This window comes from Pavona decussata, unplaced genomic scaffold (genome assembly GCF_977016875.1).
Source record: "Pavona decussata unplaced genomic scaffold, jaPavDecu1.1 SCAFFOLD_131, whole genome shotgun sequence".
In the NCBI taxonomy this organism is placed as follows: domain Eukaryota; kingdom Metazoa; phylum Cnidaria; class Anthozoa; order Scleractinia; family Agariciidae; genus Pavona; species Pavona decussata.
The window spans coordinates 1252691-1277488 of record NW_028145545.1 but is presented as its reverse complement, the minus strand read 5'-3'; the positions used below and the strand labels follow the sequence as shown (position 1 = coordinate 1277488).

The 24798-nt window shown below is 38.4% G+C and overlaps 3 long non-coding RNA genes across 3 annotated transcripts; 1 reads left to right on the top strand and 2 right to left on the bottom strand.

The window, feature by feature from the left end:
- Positions 1-8185: 8185 nt before the first annotated feature.
- Positions 8186-21228, bottom strand: LOC146468418 (uncharacterized). The gene is made up of 3 exons (XR_014867510.1): positions 21179-21228; positions 9341-9566; positions 8186-8319 (listed from the first exon to the last, which is right to left on the bottom strand). It is a non-coding gene; the product is annotated as an uncharacterized LOC146468418 (long non-coding RNA).
- On the bottom strand, positions 10211-14000 carry LOC146468420 (uncharacterized). The gene is made up of 2 exons (XR_014867511.1): positions 13883-14000; positions 10211-10562 (listed from the first exon to the last, which is right to left on the bottom strand). It is a non-coding gene; the product is annotated as an uncharacterized LOC146468420 (long non-coding RNA).
- LOC146468419 (uncharacterized) lies at positions 14081-18971 on the top strand. Its single transcript, XR_014867512.1, has 3 exons — positions 14081-14325; positions 15729-15780; positions 18550-18971. It is a non-coding gene; the product is annotated as an uncharacterized LOC146468419 (long non-coding RNA).
- Positions 21229-24798: the final 3570 nt, after the last annotated feature.

Here is a 24798-nt window from a genome sequence, read left to right as displayed (position 1 = left end):
ACAAGTTATGGGGGTCTGTTGACGTAACTAAAGCTTCGGCCTCAAATATGATACACTATCCTCTACTACATTTATCTTATATTCAAAACAAGTAAGCACCCTACTCCCTCTCCCCCTATCCCTCAAAAAAAAAATTTTCCGATCCTTCAGTTGATAAATAATACCGGTGCTTATGTGGTGCTAGCGTAACTCGGGTGGGGCTTCTGACAGGAGGGGTGCTCTCGGGACGGATGATGTTGTGGCCCACGCGCGTTACGTAACACCATAATTTCCTTCAGGTAGCATCCAGACACGTTTGGGGGCTTGTACCGCGTAGTCTTAGTGTTGAACAACAACCCTCCATTTTCAGTGTAATAAGCTTGACTTCAAAACAATTCACTTGTGGCCCCCTCTAAGTATACAAACGGCGCCAAGTAACTAGCACGACAAGAGTTTGTTTACTTAGTAACTTTTTGGCGATTTTTTTCTCACGCCGAATGGCCATAGCCATAGCCATAAATTCGACTGAACTTTTTTTAGCGATTTTATTTTTAAATTTAGGAAGAACTTCAAATTAGATATTGTTTAATTTAGACATCATAAATTTGATAGTATTTGAAAAACAACACCCGTAAGGAAGTAAAACGCAGATGAATGACCACCCAAAGCCACAGGACAACCAGACTTGCGGAAGAATGAAAAAAAATGGATGATAGGACTCCACTAACTCAGGAAAACAAACGAAAGGGAATATTTTTCGTAGGTGTGGGTTCTTTCATTGCTATGTATCAGCCATTTATACTTGAAATGCGCTATTTTGGGTCATCTGCGTGAAAAAAAAAAACACCTTTCTCTTCGGTTCTTTGGTTTAATACTAGGATCTATTGTATTAAAAAAATTGAAAGAACTAGCTAATTCATATTTTTGTAAAATATAACCTTGGACATGGGCTCCTGCCTTGGATATACCTCTTCAGTAATCAAGCATTTCGCATTTTCACCCTCCTCCACCCTCCTAAAATGTCGAAGACTTTGTATTGCGTGACGAACAAACGGCTGCCTGCAACGCGAGATAGACTGAAAGCGCCGACATTTTTTGTCATTCTAGCAGCGATCAGATATGATATTTTCTTGCACTGTAAGCTACTGTAAACCAAGCAATACTTCACAAATGACTTAGCCGTCGAAGAAGACGCAGTCTTGATGAAATGCGCCGAAAGTTGTATTCGACCAGTTTGCGTGGGGTCTCTGTAAAACGCAGACCGGATGGCGGCGGATGGCGGATGGCGGATGGCGGATGATAAAATGCGGATGACAAAATGCGGATAACAAAATGCGGATGGAAAAATGCGGATGACAAAAAAAAAAATTAAAATAATAAATAAATAAATAAACAATTTCTTACGTCCAATTTCTTTTAGAAAGTTATGTAAAAATTACGTGAAAATGAAGTACTGATTCATGCCGAAAGACTTATGCTATGGCTTGACTTTTGTTATATGTTATGAAGTTGCACTAGGAAATAGCCGGAACAAATTTTTCTAACCGCTCTGCTTGACTTAAGGCTAGGGTACATCTGAAAGCTATTTTCACGCCGCTTAAAATCGATTTAACGGAAATATCTCGTTCGCGTTTTAAGCAATACAAGAACCCTTAGCTCATAACACAAATCAATGTTTGGGGGTATTTTATAAATTTTTGGGGGATTTTTAGGTATATTTGGGAGGAGATAGTTTTTCTCAAAAGAGTAGTAAAATTTGGAGAAATAAGAAATAGTTAAGATTTGATGTAGTTTCAAAATTAGAATTTGAAGTTAAAAATTGATATATGGACACTCAAACAGTCCCCTACCAACCTGGTGTGCTCTTGGGTTGGGGGCAACTGTCTGTTGGTGTTCCAAATATAATTTTCTTTGTTTTATCCCTTCTTTAAACCTTTTAAAATTCCATCCAAATTCACGTTTACCTCCACCTTAAGAGAAGTAACCGAACTGGCAAATAGTCTCCTACGTAGACGTTCTTTGGGATCGTCACGCAATATTTCCTTCCCCACGAACGGAAATATGACGTGACGAGCCCTACGAACGTCTGCGTGGGAGGCTAACCGGCAAATCGAGTAAGTTATTTTGCTTACGATATACTGTCTACGTGCGGGTCTAGGGGTAAGCTACGCCTTCAGTGGCTGTAAAACAATGATAATAAGATTTACCTCGACAGAAACCGGAAGACATTGGTCAAAGCTATAACTAAAATGCTACTATCGCAATTTTGTAACATGCATTAAAGCGGAAAAGCTATAAATAATCCCTACCATCGTGGGCTGGACTAGCATTTTCACCATATACATATGCATGTACAGTGAACACAAAAAAAGGTTAACAAAAATTGCCTGACATTAAAAAAAGGTTGAAGATCGATTGAGTTTAATAACAATTCAATAACTTAACTCACCTCTTCCAAACAAAAGTTGGCTGGCCCAAATCCGCGTCGCTTTCCGACAACTCAGACATCGGTTAACCCAGGTGCGCGGTTCATTCACTCGAGCTATTACTTACGCTAACAAGCCTTTCTACAGGTGCCGTGCACGTGCAAACGCTCGTTGTAAAATTGACAACTATTTAGGGTAGGGTGGGGTGTCGATCAAGTACTGTAGTGGTAGTAGTATAGTTTTCTTTGTTAAATGTCAGTTACTAATAAAGATGGGGGAAAAAGGACTGTAGTGGTGATTTAAGTTGAAAAGTATGGATCCCGATGATAAGTACGTCTTCTTCGATGAACGTTCTTTCTTTGTTTCGGATCCGACGATACATAAAGAAAAAATGTGGGAAATCTGTGATTAATTAATTTATCAATTTATTTATTATTTTAATTTTTTGGTCATCCGCATTTTCCATCCTCATTTTATTATCCGCATTTTATCATCCGCCATCCGCCATCCGCCATCCGCCATCCGCCGTCCGCCGCCATCCGGTTGCGTTTTACAGAGACCCGTTTGCGTGGTGTACATCGGACGTTTCAGTACAAACAGCCGGTTCAAACTTATGCGACGAACGACCAGAGAATCGTGCTAAAATGGCCTTTGGACTTGTCTTTTACGGCATATTATAAGGTCAGAACATTTTGAAATATGCTATGTGCTTATTTTAACCTAATATGGGTCAAGACATGAACTTATGTCTGACCCGCAACTTCAAAGTTTACCGCTGAGGGTCAAATATTTGCATTTTTTAACGGACTTTGAAAAGCTCTCGCGTCGCTATTAATCATTTGCCCAAAGAAATTTTTACAGAAATCTATAGACCATCCTTCTAACATTCAACCACCAGAAGCTTAATCGATTTGAAGGTTTTGCACATGGTGAAAATTAATTTTATTCACGAAGTACTTTTACTGCAGTGAATTGTATCCCTTCGAAATTAAATTATTTCGCATAAACAGAACGACGCAATATTTCCCAAAATCATTCCAACAGATATTTAAAGATTGTAAAAAAAGATTTGTGTGTTTTAAAAGCGGTAGAATGATTTGTTTTCGCACGCGAGGCTCTCAAACCCGTGTAATATTTTAGCGCCTCAAATGACGATTTTAACGGATTTTCGTTATTTGCATTTTTCTTTGAAATAAAAGGATATTTCACCGAAAAAACTATACAGTGATTTCAGTTATATCCTAGCCTATCTGACATTAAAATATGAAAGAAATCGAATTTTCCACCCTTGCCACGTTATGTTTGATTTTTACGGACAGCCGCTCTTAAGCAGTTGCGAAAAGACAGCCTGAAAAAAATTCAGGCTTGAACGGGATTCCAACCCATCACCTCTGCGATGCTCTACCAACTGAGATATCAAGCCAACTGGGAGCTGGTCATATTCTGGGTTTGTAATTTACCCGTGAAGGATGAATAAATAAATAAATGCAAATATATGAAACATGTATGAACTGTGGATGAAAGATCAAATAGGAGAAAGATCCTCGCAGTTACTACGCAGCTTAAGAAGTTGCGAAAAGAAAGCCTGGCTTGAACGGGATTCGAACCCATGACCTCTGCGATGCCGGTGCAGTGCTCTACCAACTGAGCTATCAAGCCAACTGGGAGCTGGTCATATTGTGAATTCGTAATACACCCGTGAAGGATGAATAAATAAATGCAAATATATGAAACATATATTTGAACTTCGGATGAAAGATCAAATAGAAGAAAGATCCTCCCAGTTACTACGCAACTTAAGCAGTTGTGAAAAGACAGCCTGAAAAAAATTCAGGCTTGAACGGGATTCCAACTCATGACCTCTGCGATGCCGGTGCAGTGCCCTAGAAACTGAGCTATCAAGCCAACTGGGAGCTCGTCATATATTGAGTTCGTAACCCGTGAAGGCTGATTAAATAAATGTAAATAAATGAAACTTATTTTTCAGTTGGCTCGGTTTCCTTTGTTCTTTTCGGTTGAATATATTCAATAGCCCCTGTCAATTACTAACTATCTGAAAAGCTGGGTGCGGCTTTGGTTGTAAAAGGGGAGGGCGGGGCTGAAAGCAATAGCTGATAACAACGAACGAGGGGATTATAACGAGGGGGGATATATATTCCCCCCCCACCCCCCTTGCCATATACCGCTCGACTTATTCCCCTTATTTAGTGATCTCAAACATTTCAACGAGTTCTTAATCGTTTATTATTAAAGAAAAAATGAACAACATAACTTTTACTACTACTACTACTACTACTACTACTACTACTACTACTACTACTACTACTACTACTACTACTACTACTACTACTACTACTACTACTTTAATAACAGGCGCAACAACAAACTCATACTCATCTTCTTGTCGACTACTAGTTGGAAGGGAGGTTCTTTCATGTGCGACCACTCATTCCATACTCGTACTGTCCCACTGGTAGCTTTCTTTACATTTGCAGGAATACGATCGCTTATCAGTTCAGCAAAGACGGTGTAAGAAGTTTTCGGTTTAAAAGACTTCATCTTAACAATCGCTCATCGTTGTTTCCACACGGAACGATAGCCGACTGCACACGATTTCCAAAATTTAACAGCAGCCGCTCAACCACGTGTAGTGTACAGAATGCAGTGATTATGCAAGAGTGACAAACATGTTTACCACGCATACTAGCAAACAAAAGCAATTGTTTATACAAATTGTTGTGTGAATAATCCAAAGTTCAGAAGAAAGTTGTGAAAAACATCTTTACGGCCGAAATCTCACTGCCTACTACTGCCGTTAAAAAATGTTATGTATTTGACTTCCACCTGGTATAAAATAAGCATTTAATCATTTAAGGTCCTTGTCTCTATTAGGAATCCTCACCAACCGAAAAAATAAGCATGTTATTGACCTGTCCCTCGGGGATATGTAATATATTCCCCTCGTTCCAGGCCAATAACCCTTTTATATATTTGAACTGCGAACGAAAGATCAAATAGAAGAAAGATCGTCGCAGCTACTACGCAACTTAAGCAGTTGCGAAAAGAAAGCCTTGAAAAAGTTCAGGCTTGAACGGGATTCGAACCCATGACCTCTGCGATGCCGGTGCAGTGCTCTACCAACTGAGCTATCAAGCCAACTGGGAGCTGGTCATATTGTGAGTTCGTAATATACTCGTGAAGGATGAATAAACAAATGTGAATATGCTGAAGTTGCGTGGTAACAGTAACAGTAACAATTTATCTTTATTGCGCCTCTCTTTCTAAAGGGAGATATTTGTCTAGTTACAATAAAGGGTTCGATGTTAACTTGTTTAACGAGTGGGTGAGTGGGTAACTAATGAAGTCCTTTTCACTGATTCGGATAATCTCATTAAGCCACATCTGCTTACTTAGCAAGGGGAAGACTAAAGCGTACGGAGGGAAGCTCTCGGTACGTGACCACGGCCAAGAATAAATTAATCCAAACCAAATATAGTCGACATAGAAGCTGTGTAACACCTAAACAAGTGGCGATTACCTGCGTTTAAGCACTTCCAGGATCGTTCTTTGCATCGCAGAGGGTTGTTCAGTTTACAAATATTGATTAAAACTTATTTTGTGACCAATTAAAATGTAAAACATTTTTAGATCAGTTTCAAAATGTTTTTTTTTAAATTTTGTTTATTAGTATCAGCTCATGTAATGTATATAGCTATTCCAATTAACGTTGTCGAATCAAAGTATGAAGCTATATATAAGACAAGACCAAAAGATTCTGTGCATTTTTTCTACCAATAAGTTCATCAAAATCAGCTATGCCTCGTCCGTCCAGTGAAGATATACGATGACGAACCATTTGGATGAATGAAATTTTAGGATATCAAATGGACAAATGGATGGGGTGGCAGCCTCTTTGAAAATGTCTTTAAGCTTAAAGCTTTGATCCGACAACGTTAATTGAAATAACTGTAAATGCAAATAATATTTCCCTGTTGTACCCTCAGTGCCATCATTCAGCAGAATTGCCTGCTTCAACTCACAGCAAGCAATCTATTACCAGCCGTCCTTGGTGACTTTGAGGAAGAGGCACAAGAGGCGATAGATAAATGTTCCGAGCTGGCGGTTGACAAAAGCTACAAGTTCTTTGCTCTGGGATATAACGGCAAATGTCAGTCAGGACCTAAAGCGCGGGATGAATATCACAGGAAGCCAGCTACTAAGGACTCCAAGTGTCCGAATGGAATCAGCATTGGCAAACGCATTGCTGTTTACACGTTTGGTAAGTTTCCCTGGATTTACTGATCCTTGCATAAGAATTGAAACATAAAAGTGTTTGTGCCTATCCTGATTCTTTCGCGTTAATTGGCGCATTCCTGCCTTAAATCTACGGGGATAACTAATGTCTTTTAAACATATGCACCTCTTCAAGCTTGCTTTGCTCTTTTAGCTCTCTTAGTCAACCGCAATAATTTAAATAGGCGTGGTTCTGTCGAATCCAGATTCAATTATTATTTGAAGGCCCCTTAACGCCAAACCGGGGTTAAGAATTAACCAAGGCCACTGTGTCTTTTTAAAATCGTTTTTGCTTCTAGTTTAGTAAAGAACACTAAATCACTGCAAATTTAAACCTCTTCATCTTGATTAGCTTAACTTTGCTTTTAACATCCACGCCTACTGGCGTAACTTCGGATCCCGACCCCCTACAGGTTCTTCTGGTAAGTCTGGTCCACTATAACAAAGGCCAAAAGTCTTTTTACCATAAACTGAAGTCTGGTACTTCTCCCTCCCTCATACAAAGTTGAGTGAAGCACTGTTTCCACTGCGAATCAGTTCATTCTTTATTAGTATTGTCGTAGGTAAATATAAGTACCGTACGCGGAGAGAGCTTAAGGGTGAAAGAAGACTTGTAACCTATTTGGAATGCAAATATTTGACTACATTACAAATTGGAGTGTTTTTTAAGCTGGTGTTTTTGTAAAGAGTCCTAACAAATTGTGACCTGGACGACTGCAGACATCATTTAACGTTAACCAACCTTTCCTGGGCGGTTGAAAAGTGGTTTTGTCATTTCAATTTATAACTATTTATCTTCCGATATATGTGCGCTGTCAAACTCGGGTGAATTAAGGCCTGAGCCTATATTCCTTTCCCGCAAAATTGAAGGGGTGGCGTAACTTTGTTAGCATTTTAAATAACACAAATTGGCTTTAGGATCTACTTGATAGCAATACATTATAGGTTTGGTTTTGAAAGTAAACTTTTTTTTCCGACTACTTCTCTACTTAAATTTATGATAGTGTCCTCAGCGTAGACCTGCTTTTCATCTTTCACGTCAAGTTAAATGGTAATAAGACGTCCCTTTCCCCTTGGATCTCGATATCTATCTGAAACAAGACATTGTGGAATTTTATTACGTTTGTTGTTAGGGAGGGCAGGGAAAAAGGGAGGGAGAAAATAGAAAGAACTATTAAGCAACGCAACGGATTGATGTCAATATCGATTTTTGCCTTTTTACTTATAGGTAAAACAAATGCATGTGTAAGGGGGGGGGGGGGGGGGGTTGAGGGGAGGGTTTGTCACCCGTAGTGCTCGTTCTTACGCCCACGTCCCAGGCATCTGGGAACATCAACATAACGTTAAGCACATGCGCTCTGTAAGTGAAGGCGAAATCCAACGTGCAAATGCAAGAATTCTAGGAGTTTTATTTGAGTGTATTAATTAAGGTTGGTGGTCAAAGAAAAAAATGTCACCAGAAAACACAATAAAATGAAGACGTTCTTCTCTGTTGTAACCCTTCTAGCTGTGTTTTATTTAATTTGAAATAAACCAGCTTAGACTCAATACAAGGAAACTGGTAGTCTTGGTAGTTTATCCCCTGGAATCCCTCTGTTTGGACATCTTGTGATGAAGTTTCCTTTAGAAAATAGATAGTATTGTATAAGTATTGCTTGTTTCCACTAATAGTATTTCAGTTCCTTTATTGCCCATCATTTTATGTTTGTTTGCATCCCTAGAAATTGGTCGCTTTATTACCCAGTTCCGTCAAAAATAGAGTGTTTTTTCCCACTGTCAGTGTAAATGTACATAAGGCTGTAGGAAGATTTGCTCAGATACCAAGTCCAGGTTGTTCGAAAGCAGATCAACACTCATCCACGATTAAACGTTAACCATGATTTTCATCTCGCTCGTTGAAAAAGTTGTGTAATTTAGGGCTAATTTTAAGCTAATGGCAAAGAAAGAAAGAAGAATTCGGACGGCCAGTGAGTGAGTGAGTGAGTGGGTGAGTGGGTGGGTGGGTGAGTGAGTGATTGAGCGAGGGATTGGGTGATTGAGTGAGTGAGTGAGTGAGTGAGTGAGTGGGTGGGTGGGTGGGTGAGCGAGTGAGTGAGTCAGTGGGTGGGTGGGTGGGTTGGTGAGTGAGTGAGTGAGTGAGTGAGTGGGTGGGTGGGTTGGTGAGTGAGTGAGTGAGTGAGTGAGTGAGTGGGTGGGTGGGTGAGTGAGTGGGTGAGTGGGTGAGTGAGTGAGTGAGTGAGTGAGTGAGTGAGTGAGTGAGTGAGTGAGAGTGAGTGAGTGAGTGAGTGGGTGGGTGAGTGAGTGAGTGGGTGAGTGAGTGAGTGAGTGAGTGAGTGAGTGAGTGAGTGAGTAACAGTAACAGTTTATCTTTATTGCGCCTCTCTTTCTAAAGGGAGATATTTGTTTAGTTACAATAAAGGGTTCGATGTTATCTGGGATAACGAGGGGGTGAGTGGGTAATTAATGAGGTCCTTTTCACTGATTCGGATAATCTCATTAAGCTACATCTGCTTATTTAGCAAGGGGGAGACTAAAGTGTACGGAGGCAAGCTCTCGGTACGTGACCACAGCCAAGAATAAATTAATCCAACCAAATATAGTCGACAAAAAAGCTGTGTATCACCTAAACAAGTGGCCATTACCTGCGTTTAAGCACTTCCAGGATCGTTCTCTGCATCGTAGAGGGAACTTCCTGCGTCATATTCGTTGTCATCGTACTGGGCGCTTCCGGGGTCATTGTCGTAGAGGGAACTTCCTGCGTCATAATCGATGTCATCGTACTCGGGGTCATTCTGCGGCAAGTTCTTACCAGTCACCATTGTAGCGATGAGCAGCAGAAGGAGAATTCGTAGCATTAGCGCCATAACTCTGAAAGATGGATAACACAGCCCTTGCAACAAAAGCCTGGTAAAAAGACTGGTAAGCCTGGTGAAGTCTGGTTCAACCAGGCTTACCAGGCTTTTGGTTTGAACTCAAGTCTGGTTAAGAGTCTGGTATGCCTGGTTTTACCAGCCTTTCCTGGTTAGCTTGGTCAAAAGTTACCTAAAAAGCCTGGTAAAGCTGGTTTCGGCGCGCAAACTAGAACCTGAAAAGCCAGGTAAACTTGGTTTTACCAGGCTTTCAGGGTGAGTGTGGTTAAAACACCGTACCTGAAAAGTAGGGTTAGACGGGTTTTCCCAGACTTTCAGGGTAAGTGTGGTGGGAAAGCATAACCTGAAAAGCCAGGTTGGCCTGGTTTCCCCAGGCTTTCAGGTTAGGTATGGTTGGCAAATCCTACCTGGAAAGCAAGGTTTAGCCTGGTTTTCTCAGTAAAAGGGTGCATATGCAGCTGTAGTAGGAAAACAAACTAGAAAAACAGAGAAGTCTAGCTTATCCCAGCGTTTTTTCACGTTTGCTTTGGCTATGGTTCTACTTTACTACGTTCTATGATTGGGTAGCAAAATGTGCGCAAATTTCTCAACCAATCAGAAACAAAATCATAAATCACAATAATAACAAAATTCCCATTCAAGTTCAGGTAGATTGTAACAACTTTTATTGCAAACTCTTGTGCAATTTCTTACACTTTTCTTGGAATTTAAAACGGAGAATGTACATGTACACATGCTGAGAAGATAAATTCTTGACAGCTACAACCATAAACTTTGTAAAGAAATTGATGGTTAACAACTTTCTGAGAAAAAAATCCTTTTCACACCAATGCCTCATAGGTGTCAGGAAAATAATACATGTATCATAAATGATCTGATGTTTACTTCATTGAAATTGTACATGTTGCATTATACAACTCTTATCTGATTTTGATGTCAATGATTGCTCTGTTTCTGCTGCTTGGAAATTTAGTTTTCTTCTTCAGGAATGGACCTGGAAAAAAGGTGAGGAAATACATGTGTAAATATTAATTTAAAGTTACACAATTATTCAGTGGCTCTTAGAGGATGGGAGAGCCTACAAAAAATGTTTAAAATGCATTAAAATACATCTGTAGTTACTTGCACCTTCATTTTCATGATCTCAAACTTTATGGCATTTGAGCATGATTACAAACTGCATAATACACAAAATCTGGTTCAAAGTTTTTTTTACGGTATTTCTTTCCCCAAGGTTCAATGCTTCATAACTTGCAATTCACAACAAAGTTGAATACAATGTTCTAACAATACAGTGTATAATGATAGGTACATGTATTTTCAATCACTAAAATAAATTGTAACAAGGCGGATAAGGATTTTGTTACCCACCCCAATGGTTAAAATGCCTGTTTTGCCTACATATACATTTTGCTGACAAGAAAGAAAAATTTTCTCCACCAACAATGTCAATAGTTGTCAAGCAAAACAAGGGAAGCAGTTAAATAAATATTAATTAAATTGATATTAAAATTATAGCTGAACTGGTCTGCACTGAACATACTTCATGCTAGCTCTAGTTTTGTGACTATGCTTCTTACACCACATAAATGTACTGTAGGTTTGCTTTGGCCCATCAAAGGTGTGATATTTCTTTTAGCCAATGTAGAACAACTCAAGAATCACTGTGTATTAATTCCTGCCAGCATACTGCACTCAGTTTGTCTATGTTGACACTGAATGTCAGTGTAGGGGCCAATTCATTAACCATTGCCAAAGTAAATTTCTGAATTACCCCAATACAGTATGTCTCTTGGTTGACAGGGAAACAACTGACCAGGACATCACCACATGTGAAATCCAGCACTCAGATGACTGTGTCTCGTGAATGAGGTTTACGGGTAAGTTACATTGTACATTGAATTTACATGCATATGGGGTTATTGATTTTGTGTCACCAACTGTGTGTCAAGAGGGTGAAGAAACAGACCTCGAATTCACATACAGTACAATGACTTGCGTTGAAGCTATTGAGCTACAATCCATTCCTTTATGCAAAGTGCAATACAGTAGATGGTACATGTAATTCTAAGTTTTGGCCCGGAGGGTACACATTGGGTATGCTTCATGTAAAAGTCCTTTTAAAGTGTGTATGTACATGTATACATTCAAGAATTCATTTCAATATATACAATCTAGGACAGCTTCACTTAAGTTGAAGTTACAAAGTGGCAAGAGAAGGGGGCTCTCATAAAATTATTAATACCCATGACTCAACATAGCAAAATAATTTTTTCTCTCTGTGACAGAGCCATAGCCAGACTTTTAGGAAAGGCGAGGTGAGCATTGAAAGTGAAAAGGACTTGAGCTTCAAGGGGGAATTTGGGGGTACACGTATGCTTCCCCAGAAAAGAGTGAAATGCAGAAGTTCTGGAACGCTATTTTGAGCTCTTCTTCATGGATACAATGTTCAAAAAAATATTCTTGTTCAAATGTGAAATAGCAACTTTTTGGTTTCTTGCAAGTCAACATTATTATTTTAGCATTGCTCCTGGCATGGCCCCTATGGGACAAGTGTCATGAGGAGATAGTTTACTTTTTAAAATGGTGTAAGGCCTGCGTGTCTTAGACTTTCTTTACATGTATATTGGCTACCTTTCCTCACCATTTCTTGACTAATTTAGTTTCCTGTGTACATTCATAGCTCAAAGGCCATATCTTTGTAATGCGTTCTGCACATGGCTTTTGCCTAATCTCTATATTTTGTAAATTTACTCTGTTTTGTGACTATGCTTCTTACATCACATACATGTAGGTTTGGTTTGGCCCATTAAATATATTTCAGCCAATGTACATGAAGAGCCTTTCTTGTAAGCAGAGAATGATGAATTATTCCAGAAAGTGACACAGGCATAAACTGTACTCAGAAAAAAAGAAATCTGAGTGCTCCTATCAGGAGTCCAACCTACATGTAAGACCTTCTGATTATTAGTTCAGATACTCTACCACTGAGCTACAGGAGACTCGTGGGAGCTAAGGCCATGAAACTACGTGTAGGTTCATGGGACAAACATCTTGCATGCTGCTAGGATTTCAATATCGAACGTGTTATCTTGGAATACACTGTATTTTGTAAGAATGGCTGTCTTTTCCATCACCTTGCCTTGCTTTGTTTCTTTCACAGGAGTTTAACACCTTGCCACCCTTTTACCATAAAATTATGCTAGTCACTGACTGTGCTTTGAGTACGCATGATATGAACAGGCAGGACAAAACTTTAGATTCTCCTTTGAAGATCTCATCCCTTTCCGGGATGAGTTGCTCTTAATGCAATGATCTCATGATTCTTGTAGGATAAGAAGCATAGTGGCAAAACAAACTGAATTATGGTAGACATTAAATTCAAAATAAAGAGAAAGCCAAAGCCACAGAATTCATACATGTAGGAAAGAAATGACCTTTGCACTCCTATAAATTTGAAACAAGTGAACACAGGGTTTTGTTCAGTCAGCATCAAATCCTCTCCGTACATCGTATAATGGTAAGCGCACTTTAAGTGTACACAAAAAAGTTAATTAGTCAGAAGACAGAGAGTAAAAGTGGCCATGCCACCAGCGAAATCAGAAGTTTTGGCTGTTATTTAACATGCATGACAAAACAAATTGTGACTTTACCAGGGCCAGTTTTGGATGTCTGCAAACTCACCATTTAGTCGCATTGAATGAATTTGTGATGACTCTCACTTGTAATTTTGAACAAATTGCCCTCTGGAATCAGTGGATTTTTCCCTAAGCTTGATAAGCTTATGCGGGTTAATCCCGGGGATTAAGCTTGGAGGATGCAATCTAAAATGCTTATTGGGGAACTGATTACTTTTCAACTTCAATGTAATAGTAGTTTTTCTACTTCCAAATGCAAGGCAAGTGCCTCGTCTTGCTCATGTTAGCTAGGCCCTGCCTAAATGTAAACATATAATTTGTATTATATCAATATGAGACATCAGCGAACTGGCTTAGCCGTTAGTTGCCTGGCCGTTGGAGAAACAACTCGTAGGCGCGAAACGACCCGTTACCGTTTTGCTTTTAAGCTTATATAGAGTTACAGCCGGCCTCACAGAGGAAATAAAGATTTGTGACCTGTTTCTCGTGGAGTCAAAACGTCAAACTTGCTTAAATTCAAACCAACAGCTTTCAATGCCGAATATTGCATTGAGGGCAGAAATCAAGTTTGAGCTTCAATACATGTATATTTCAAACAAAATGGCCGCCAAAGCAAAGTTATATTACATCGTGTACAGCTGATTTCATAAAATTAAAGATCACTACTGCATCTTACCTTTATAGCGTCATTTAGACCACATCTCCTTGGAATCCTGAAGCTGAAATTAGGCTGCTCAGAGTTTCCACAGCAATCATTAATTCACAGACAACTTTTCAATCCTCTACATTCCCACGAGTCGATATTATTTTTGTTTACGCCAGCGCTACCAGCGGCCAGCAGATGTCAGAGTCACATGTGACTTGAGGAGGCGCGGTCCCACGGCTTGAGCAACAGGCGGTCATTTTGAAGAAAGAGGTACCAGGTACTGGTTTGTAACCGTTTTCTCGGCAAACGAACTCGCTCTGATCGTGTGCAAAAATAGCCTATATGGTAACGGATGAAAATATAGACTATTTTTGCTAACGATAACAAAGGTCAAGGCTTTATCGTTCTCGAAGATGACTGTGAGACGATCATTTGTGGTAAGCGGAGCGATCAAAGGACGTGGTGATTTCAAGGTCAGTAACATATCGATATGCTTCTTCCCTTCTTAGCTGGTTATTTCATGACGTTTCCATTTATTACAGAGTATTATCACCTTCTTAACATACGTTACATACATCTTATTTCGTGAAATCTCGAAGTGAATTAGGAACAGAAGCCATTTCATTTGTTTAACTTCAGTCGATTGCGGCATGTCTTGTATCGATCGGTTAAGAATTAATGGGCTTGGAAGGCCCGAACGAAACCACATCAGCCAACTTTTCATCGGATTTTCGACAAAATGTACTTTTTTGTCTGTAGTACGTTAACTTCATTTTAGAGGAGGCTCGATTGCAACTCAATCGAGCCCTTTTCCGGCGCATGTTTCTCATTTTGATCTCAAAAGTAATTTCTGTGCGAAAATGCCATAGTGCTCATAACACAGAAGTGACCCTTAAAACAGGGCTCTATTTCAAACAAGATACAACTATGCACAATTTAATCTGGTCACAGAAGACTTAAACAAAAGGTGGCAAACATGAGGCTTAGTTTGCATGTACTGTAGTTTTAAAGTCGAACCTCTATTACACTGCACTGCACTGTCACCCTCTAGCGGTCAATTGTCAAAATCCAAAATTTCTTTCCTTTATAACTGTAACATTTTGACCTTTTTTAAATGGTCACCTTTTTTGAGCGGTAGTGGTCATCCTTTACTATATCCCAACAAGCTGTTTTTATACTGTGTTGACCTGTTTTAAACGGTCACTTAATAAAAGGAATCCACTCCAATATTGCAACAAATGGCATTCCAGGCAATTGAATTTGTTGCAACCTACCTGAATGCTGGCTATAGGATCTTGGCATTAATGTTTTATTAAACCATTTCTATACCATGTTTTTATTTGTCAAAGCATTTTATTGCTGCAGTTTTTTTCTGAGCAAGCAAGTGATTTGTACATGGGTGGGGGTGATGTGGGATGGTATAAGACAGCAAGAGATGGCTGTACAGTGTAAAGTTTGTGAGGGGATTGGGGTGGCCTGATTTTTACTGGGTGTTTTTGGACTCATACAATATGATTCCCAGAAGTAATAATTATTGTTTATGTTTCATGTTCAGTCTAAAGCAGTTGGTTGAGATTTAGGTGACTTATGCCTATTGCTCTAGGTTGCACTGACTGCAAAGCTGGCAAAATTAAGTGTCTGTGGTTGACACTGATTTGCAGGTGATTTCGTGCAATCAACAGTGTTATAATATGAACATTTCACATACAGTCTGTAAAGTCTGGTAAACTGCTAAACCCACTACTTGTAGATGCAAAACGCAACCTGATAAAACTCAGCCTCACAGATTGTGTAATGCTTTGTATATTATTCTTTGTACATGGAAATTTGCACTTAATCTGACTAAGAATAAAATTGTTTGTAATTATTTTTACAGATTACCATCTTCATGTATAATTTCCCATGTTGGGAACACCATTCTTGATCAGGTACAGTACATGCAAGCTATATTTTAGTGTAAATGAAATCATGTTGTGGTTTTTGTTTGAAATACATGTACACTGTAGTTTAAAGCAGTTTAATTCTAATAGTTTAATTGTTCCAGCTCAGTCAACATTAGGTTTTTGTTTAATTTCCTGCCCATTTGAGTTTCCTGGACTCGCGGGCCAGTTTTTCAAATTAAGTAATGTTCAAGGTCCATCGCTGAACTGCAGAAATTTTTAAAAGTATGAATACACTGTAGTGTATTTTGTTTTTCCTGACGCAGTCATTTACATACATTTATCCCATGCCATAGAGAATGCAGCCAATCAGAAAGTTAGAAACCTATGGCATATTTTGTGGTATGCAACCAAAAAAATCCTGGTGTTCCTCGCAGCCTAAAAATTTTTCCCGCCAAAAGATTGATTGAAGAGCCTATGACAACTCAAAATTTTCATTCAGAAAAAATGACTGCCAACAATGACTAAAACATGGAAGAAGAATACCCCAGTTTTGACCTTAATTTTGAATTCCTGGAACCAGACATGAAACAGGAAAGTTACAGTGCAGATCAGAAATAAGCGAACCAAAATATGCGCCTAAAATGCATGTAATGCCCGTATGCATATTACGCATACGCGTATTGACATGTCGTTAAATGAGTGGCATGGGATAAATTACTGTAGTTATGCAGTGCTTTCTGGTGGTACATGTAAATCAAGTTGCTCATAGGATAGTTCACGGTATACCACTCGAAAGCATTGCATAACCAGCATGTAATAATGGGAACTGACTTACAGTACATGTACAGTGTTACATGTACATGTTAATCACTAAAATGATATACATGTAGCAGTTCTTGAACTGACTGCAGTGTGCACTGTACATGTACTGTAGGTGTGAATGCTCTATTACAGTATGCCAATCTTCATCAATTCATCAAAAAATAATTTCTATTTGGTTAGCCTGAGTGAACGGGTATTGTTGCCCGCTTCTGTTCATTTACCCGGTCTCCCCATGAAAGCTGCATCTGAGTAATAACCACAGAAATTCTGTAATGTCATGATGTAATTTCTACATATACCAGGATCTGGGTGGTTAATCTGATTGGTTGAAGAAAATTTCCTAAAGGAACTTGTCCATGGCTTTTTGTTGTGGTGTGTCAAACTGCTAGAAAAATATAATTTGAAGATAAGAATATTATTTTGAATTGTCCTCCAATCTACAGTGTACTGAGTGAAAGGTTTTTTACCATTTTAAGGTGTGTCAATGTTTGAGTTTGAAAAAAAGGCTGCAGGGAACTTGCCAGCAATATTTCTTATAGTTCTTCTAGTTTGTCAACCAAATTGCTATTTGCCAACAATGCGGTGTACAAATAAAAAAAAATTAAGATTCTGTTTCTTCCTGTTTTCTTGTTTGTGGAGATGATACTAATTGTCTTGTTGGTGTTGAACTATACCGTAAACACCATGCCAAGAGCAAATTATCTTTATTCAAAAATAAAGACTGACTCATTGGACTGACAAAAAGCTTTAATTCAGTAAACAAGAGGGTATTTTACTGATTCCAATCTTTGGAGTTTAATTGTTTTAGCAGCCATTTAGTGGCAGGCTCAACATACATTTGTAAAGATGTGGCTGATTTTCTTTCGGTGATCTTGAAAACTGACATGATGGTTATAATTATGATTCTGTGGTGCCTGATCTGCCATACTGGCCTTTTCTGCTCTTGTGGAGCAACTGCTGCAATGTCTGTTATTGATCTTTCCTTGAGACACACTACATGTATAAATCATTTTCTTGAAACTATAAAAAACATAGCCCGTGAACAGGCTGCCAAGTGGGGTATAGGGCGAAGACAAAAATGGTGCTTGGAGAGGGAGTAATAAAGAAGGGGAGTGAGCTTCTGGACATTCTTGTCATGCCATGAAACAAAGCAGCTGAATTCTAGTGGAAGTTGATGGTCAAAGGCTGTCAAATCATACTTTCTGTAAACTTGGAGCTTTACCAGGTTAATGGTTTTGAAACCTCTCTTTAGCCATTGGCAGTCAGTAGTTTTACTTTATGTCTCATTTCTTTGCCAATTACTACAAAATTCCACAGCTTTGAACTGTTTTGATACCATTCAAAAGAATGGGAGCTATTCTCTGCTACACTGTAGGCATGTGATACTGAAGAAGGGCTATAACGTTTTGACTGCTTGCATGTCGAAAAAAAGGTACACATGTAGCTTTTCTCTGCTAGGCATGTAATATTGATAAAGGGCTTTAAGGTTTTGACTGCTTGTATGTCAAAAAATGGTGCACCTGTAGCTACATGTACATGTTTTCTCTGCTAGGCATGTAATATTAATAAGGACTTTAGTGGTTTGTCTGCTTGCTAGTTTTGCTTTGAATAGTGTCCTTTAATGGTTTTCAATTTAGTGCTGAAAACCTGAGAGTGTATTATTACTCTGACCATTCACAACAGACATAGACAGCATTTGGTTTGGCTTCCCATTGTTGAAGAACAATAATAATTGCCAGTGATGTGAACTTTGCCACCAAATCATAGAGCACAGCTGGTGTAAAGCAAAACCAAGGCAAACATGAAATTGCTTTGGGCACTCAATTGAAAACTGCTGAAAAAATATTACCTGTATTCATATGTCACTTGTCACTATGACCAAAGAGCACAACCTGTGGGTGCATCAAGCCAACAACAAACTCTGAACCCTCCACAATCCATACATGTATATAGTAATCCCAGAAGTTAAACTCTCTTGTTTATTATTACTAGATTCACCATGGTACATGTACATGAACAAGGCAAATGGAAGTTGAAGTGAAAAGGCAGGTGAAAAAGAGCACTACAGGCAGATAAGTCAATGCTGTATAATGTAATGTTAAAGGGACACAGTCACCTTTGTGACCACGCTGACCTGGACACTAGTTTTGTCAGTTTGAAAAGCGTCTACCTCAACCGCCTGCGTCGACTAAAATAGCAAGAGAAATCAATCAAAAACATTGGAGAGCAAATCACTATGATATACATGTATATTTGGAAAATCGCATTTTCTCAACCTGACGATAGGTTCGTGCGGAGAGAATCTTCGTAAATGATTCAAACTTCGCGTCATGACTGCATGGTTTGGAGCTCTGACGAAGACAAGCTTCGGTACACAGTCGATTATCTCCTCGACAAGGACAATCTGTAGTAGTGCCTTGTTTTCTACGGGTCAAGCAAGCATTCTTGCAATGACATGGGTTTGGTTCCTAAATTTAGATAGAGGAGAAGCTGTCGAAACGAAATTATGAAAGCGAAATGTACATGTATGATTGAAAGCAGAAATAAAGCTTACCGGTCGTTTCGCTACAAAGTAGTTTTGTTACACTGCAGTTCAGTTGATTCGCTACGTTTTAAAATTGACATATTCTGTAATGTTTGAACTCAACTTGCTTCTCATGCAAAAACGTAGAAGCAGCTAAAATAATATTTCACACGACTGGATACCGAAATAACAGTTAAATGACTCTCTGACTTTAGAGGTACAGTGTGAATTCATTGACTATTTACTTTCCCTGGACAAGTCCATCAGTAAATTATTCCATGGTATCAAAGAAATGAGTGTTCTAATAATTATGACATTAGGTCTATAATCACTATAATAATTTTGACTGGCAAATACTTCGACTCGACAAGATTTGACTGTTTAAATTTTTCAAAGGATGCGTTTCTCAGTGCGAGGGCGTGCGATGAAGTGTGATATGCAAATCAGCTAAGAAATGGTATCTAATGCGCATGTGCACCAGGTGACTGTGTCCCTTTGATACATGTAATTAGGATAGTCCCTAAAAGGTGATTACATTTGGTAGTTTCACATCTGATCTAAGATATCAGAGACTGATCATGAAGTAATTCTAATTTATTGGTCACGACCAGCACAAGTTGAACAGTTTAATGAACTAATTTGTGCTGGACAAATTCCATGCTTTTGATAAAATTATATTATTTTAGAATCTACAGCTGCTGAAAGAAAATTCAAATTTAAATTTGCCATCAAACCAAATGTAGAATTGTTTATCTTTGTTACCCATAAACCTGTTAGTATACCAGAGTTTTCCAGGCTTTCTCAACATTGCATTAAAGCCTGGAAATCTTGGTTCTTGCAGGGTCGAGTCTGGTTAAACTCTGGTAACCCTGGTTATTTCTAAAACCTGGGTTAACCAGGTTTTTGCAGGACCAGGGTTACCAGACTTACCTAGAAAACCAGGGTTAACCAGGCTTTTTTCACATAGGGTTCAAGCCTGGTAAGACTGGTTCTTGAAAACTCTAGAGCCTGGTTAAACCCTGGTAACCCTGGTTATTTACGGAACCCGGGTTGCCTGACTTACCAGGGTTACCAGGGTTAGCCCGGTTGACCAAGACGTCTGGGAGCCTGGTCATACCCTGGTAACCCTGGTTATTTGCAAGACCAGGGTTACCAGACTTACCTGGAATATCAGGGTTAACCAGACTTTTTGCACATAGGGTTCAAGCCTGGTAAGTCTGGTTCACGAACCAGGATACCCCGGTTTTTTTACCAGGCTTGAACCAGGGTATAACCCTGGTTTTACCAGGCTTTTGTCGCCAGGGAGTCACCTAGACAGACATTTTAATCAGAATACCTAGGATTATTTCCAGGTTTACTGCATATTATTTTTTTAATGGCCGGTTTGTTAAGTGGAAAACATTTCCTTCTAGCAGCTTTTTTCAGACAGAAAATCGTGAATCATTTCAGCTTAAGGAAAGTGTTATTTAACGATCACTATAGAAAGTTCGAAAGATTGGAAAAAGCAGCCGATGGTCATAAAAGTTAAAAGCACTCGCTTCCCATCCAGAATACTCCCAAACCAACAGAGAGTGTGCTCAATTAGTGCTCTGCACTTTAATGGAAGCTTCACCTTAAGCGTTTCTGAATATTTTGACATGCCCCTTTAGTGTCAGTGACTAAATATAAGACCCCGGGTGGAGATAAAGTACTACAGATGGTATTGAGGCAGACATGAAGAGAAAAAGTTAGAAGTTAAAACGATCGAGGAAACATAACATTGGCAACTAGCACTAAATTAAATTAGCCCCTCCAAATAAACCTCCCAATTAACACTCATGTTTCAGGATAAACGGCAATGGAGTTATTATCAAATTCTAGTTTTATCGGCCAACAGAACTTCACACGATAGGAATACCATAATTTTCTGTAGTTTGTTTGATCGAAAGTAATTGTTCCCTAACCATGATGTTGCCCTTCCAAATTTGCTATCAGGCTGAATGTTGCATGTAATAATAAAAAAATAATAAAAATAATAATAACCCAACAAATACAGAGTTTATGTTTTTGTAAATACTATTTTTTTAACTAAAGGGAATAAGGTCGACTTTTCAATACCTTGCGATCAGTGAATGTTTGAATCCTTTCAGGGATGTTGAGCTCTTGCTTGTTTGACAAGTGATCTGAAATAGGACTATTGGGTGTCTTCTTTTAAGTTACACATGAACAAATTCCTTGGAAACAAACAGTTAAAAGCAAGAACGTGAAATTCAAGGCGGGAAAGCATAAAGAACTCACACTTTTCTGTTTTAATAAAACAGCTTGAGATAAACTTTATTAAAAGACATCTTCTAATTTAAATATTGCAAACTGCTTAATTGCGCTTTAGAATAGTTACATGTTAAGAACAGTGATCATGACTACAATCCTTGATTACATTACTATTATTATTATTATTATTATTATTATTATTATTATTTTATTTATTTTTTTAATAAGAACGTCTAATTTTGGGTCTGAGGCTGAACGTTCGTGTTATTTTTGGCAATTTGAGCCTGAAAAGTTCTTACTTAAAAGCTGTTGTTAGTTATCTGTTATAGTATTCCAATAAATATATGCGGACGTGACCAAGACACCTATTGTTTGGGTCAATTTGACAATATAGACTGAATTTTTATCTGTATTATTTTAACCGTATTTATACTTCTTATTTTAACAACATTTGGTCGTAATAAAAATGTTCTTAACTGACTCTCAGCCTGGGTAATGTTCTTACTATGTTCTTAAATTTTATTTTATCTCAGCCTCAACGTTCTTATAAAAAAGGCTCTTTAAAAAAATTATAATAAAAAAAAAAGTGTATGTTATTACCAACTTCTTCCCTAAATGGCTTTTTTTGTCAGTCCTTTAGTTTTTTATCCTTCCGGTCAAAATAAGCTCTTCAGATTTCCCGAAAAGTAGAGACCTTTGGAAGGGATGCCCAAAGGCAAACACAATAATTATTAGGTGTCAAATGTCCCGCAAAGGACTATTTCAAAATTATGAAATATATCCATTGGAGATACAAATGCTAATATTTTTTTCCCTGAAGAGTGTATTTTCAGCAACGGCAATTGTCCAAGTTTAGGTTCCTACAGTAGGAAGTGAAGATATGAACAGGTGAATGTGAAGGGGTAAGTGTTCTGAGGCTGTCGGCCTACGAATAACACGGCCACACACGGCCAGTCAATAAAACATTTACTGCTTTTGAAATGGCAAGAACATGTAAGTGTAAGGTCCCTTGGAAACTCCCATTCATAAGCAAGAATGTGAACTAAGGATCCCTACAGTTAAAGAAATTACATAAACAAGGAAATTATGAGTAAACTAAACTGCATGATGTCCGTTAATTAATTTTTAGACCTTCCGTTAACAATACGGGCGGCGAATAATATATTTCAATTTTTTCCTCGTCTTCTAACACTTTACCTCTTCTAAAATAAAGACGTTGTTTATATCCATATTCGTCAATAGAATTCTTGACATCGCTTGACCGTGCCAAAACTGTATCCGTTTAGCATATACGTCTATTGAGCAACTGTTTCCTGCCGTTTAGAAACTATGAATGTGGAGACGAATTCGACCCTGTGGGAGACTGTAGCAATAATTGGACTTTATAAGGAGGATGAAAGGATCTTTTCGCCGCTGTAGTGCAGTGTGTTACGAAGAAGATTACAAAAAGACTATTTCTGTGAAAATCTTTACAATCACTATCATCGGGAAGTTCATTTACTCACTCACTGGTTAGTGGTCACTATGGTAAAATGTTAGCTCTATAAAAGAAGCTTTTTATTTATCTGAAAAACTAAGTCAATGACCTACCGATTTTATTGTTTTGAGTAAACGTTATCCAGTCAAACGTTTGTTATATTGAAAAAGGCATTCTACTCGTCCCTCATTTAAAAAAATCAAGAGAGGTCACCCTGAAAATTTTCGTAATAAAAAAACAAATGTTTCTTCCGAGTTTATTTCAGGTTCTTTTTCTTTGTCGCGCTGTTACTCTGTTCCTTTTAGAATGCAATTTTTTTTTTTGATAAATTGTTTTCACTTCCGGTTTCCACGAAGTTTTTTACTTCCTGTGTGTTCCGCGCGCAATCATTGATTAAAAACTTGATTCTTCAACCTGACTCACGCATCCTAGCTAAGGTGCATGTAAGTTATGCCCGCTTCCGACTAAAGACTCTTTCAGGCCTCCTTAATTCTTGGATTACGTTACTGGAAACTAAATAACTCTATCAAAGGCAAGGCCATTCTGATAATTAAGATAAAGATGTGCCTTCTGACATCAAACTATATAAAGCGGAAGTTTACTTAGTAGTACAATAATTTTGATTTAGGTTGAAAAAGGCCACTATCGCAAGTGCCTTTCTACATGCAGTAGACATTGTCATACTGTACGATTGTTATCAATTTTCTTGCACGTTCTGAAGACCATGCCATATAAAAAAACATTCGTCCATCGCCCCTGAAAATCGTTCTTGACAAGCCTACATATGAAATAGAAAGGTTTTTGTGTGCACGACAAAAATTGTCAAGTTTCTCTTCGACAAGTCTCCTTGTTAGAAGACTGATGATCCAGTTTTTTAACACGATCACCGTAAAGTTGGTAATCCTTTACACGCGAACAAGTCAATATTACAAACAAAAAAGCAAGAACTTGTCAAGCATAAAACCAATGCTAGGCGAATAAATAAACTATTCCAAAGTTATGATTTCGACTGAGCTTTAGATTTTACCCTTATTACTAGTTACCCCAGGTTTGCACCGGTCGCATTTCCTTCCTTTTATCTTCGAATTTGCATCTAAAAGAAAAAGCACTGGAGAATTGGAAGTCGAGGGCGCACATTTGAATTGTAGATTAATGCTAAATTATTCGTCTTTTTCTCTCACCTATTACCACGAGGAACGTTACAGCAGGACGAACAACGGTGAAGCCAGAATACGCTCTTTTAGTTGTTTTTCCGGACAAAGTAATCGCCAAGTTTACCATGGAATGGTCTGTCTATTACATTACGGAGGGACATTATGGCGTTATGGCAGGTTTGTACACGCCAAAGCTTGAATTGGACCGAGGGATGCAAACACGGCGTGGCTGGACATTCGATGTGGAAAAATCCAACATTTATTACATCAAAGGTATTTAATCAACATTACTATCTTCTATTAAATTTGTCTTGTTTTCTCCGAGTAGTGCTTGATTTACAATAAATTGCAAACAATAATGAGAGAATTTTCCAATAGCTATTTTAACTGAAGATCGTTGTACTTTAGAATTTGATCCACGACTTCAAAATTAAGAACAACCGTTTACGGTGCCCCGTTTACAACGTAAGAAGCAGTACCACAGTAAAGCACTTCTCAGTAACCTTTGGAATATCTTACACAAGGTAAAAAAAGTAGAACCACTTGGTACAGCATAATAATTATAAACAGCACTATACATAGGATGGTACGGCTCAGTAGCGTTATTTGAATCGTCACAGTTTGGATTTCATACACAGAAGTTCGAACCACCTTGTATAGCTCTAATAAACAGCACCATAGTAAGAACTGCTTCATAGCTTCCATCTAATTTTTTATGCTTTAGAATTCAATCCATGGACGTGAAACCTGTAACCACATTATACAGCATAATTAATAAAGAGCACCAGGGAAATTAGTGACGTGTAATAATAAACAGCACCAGAGCAATGTACCAC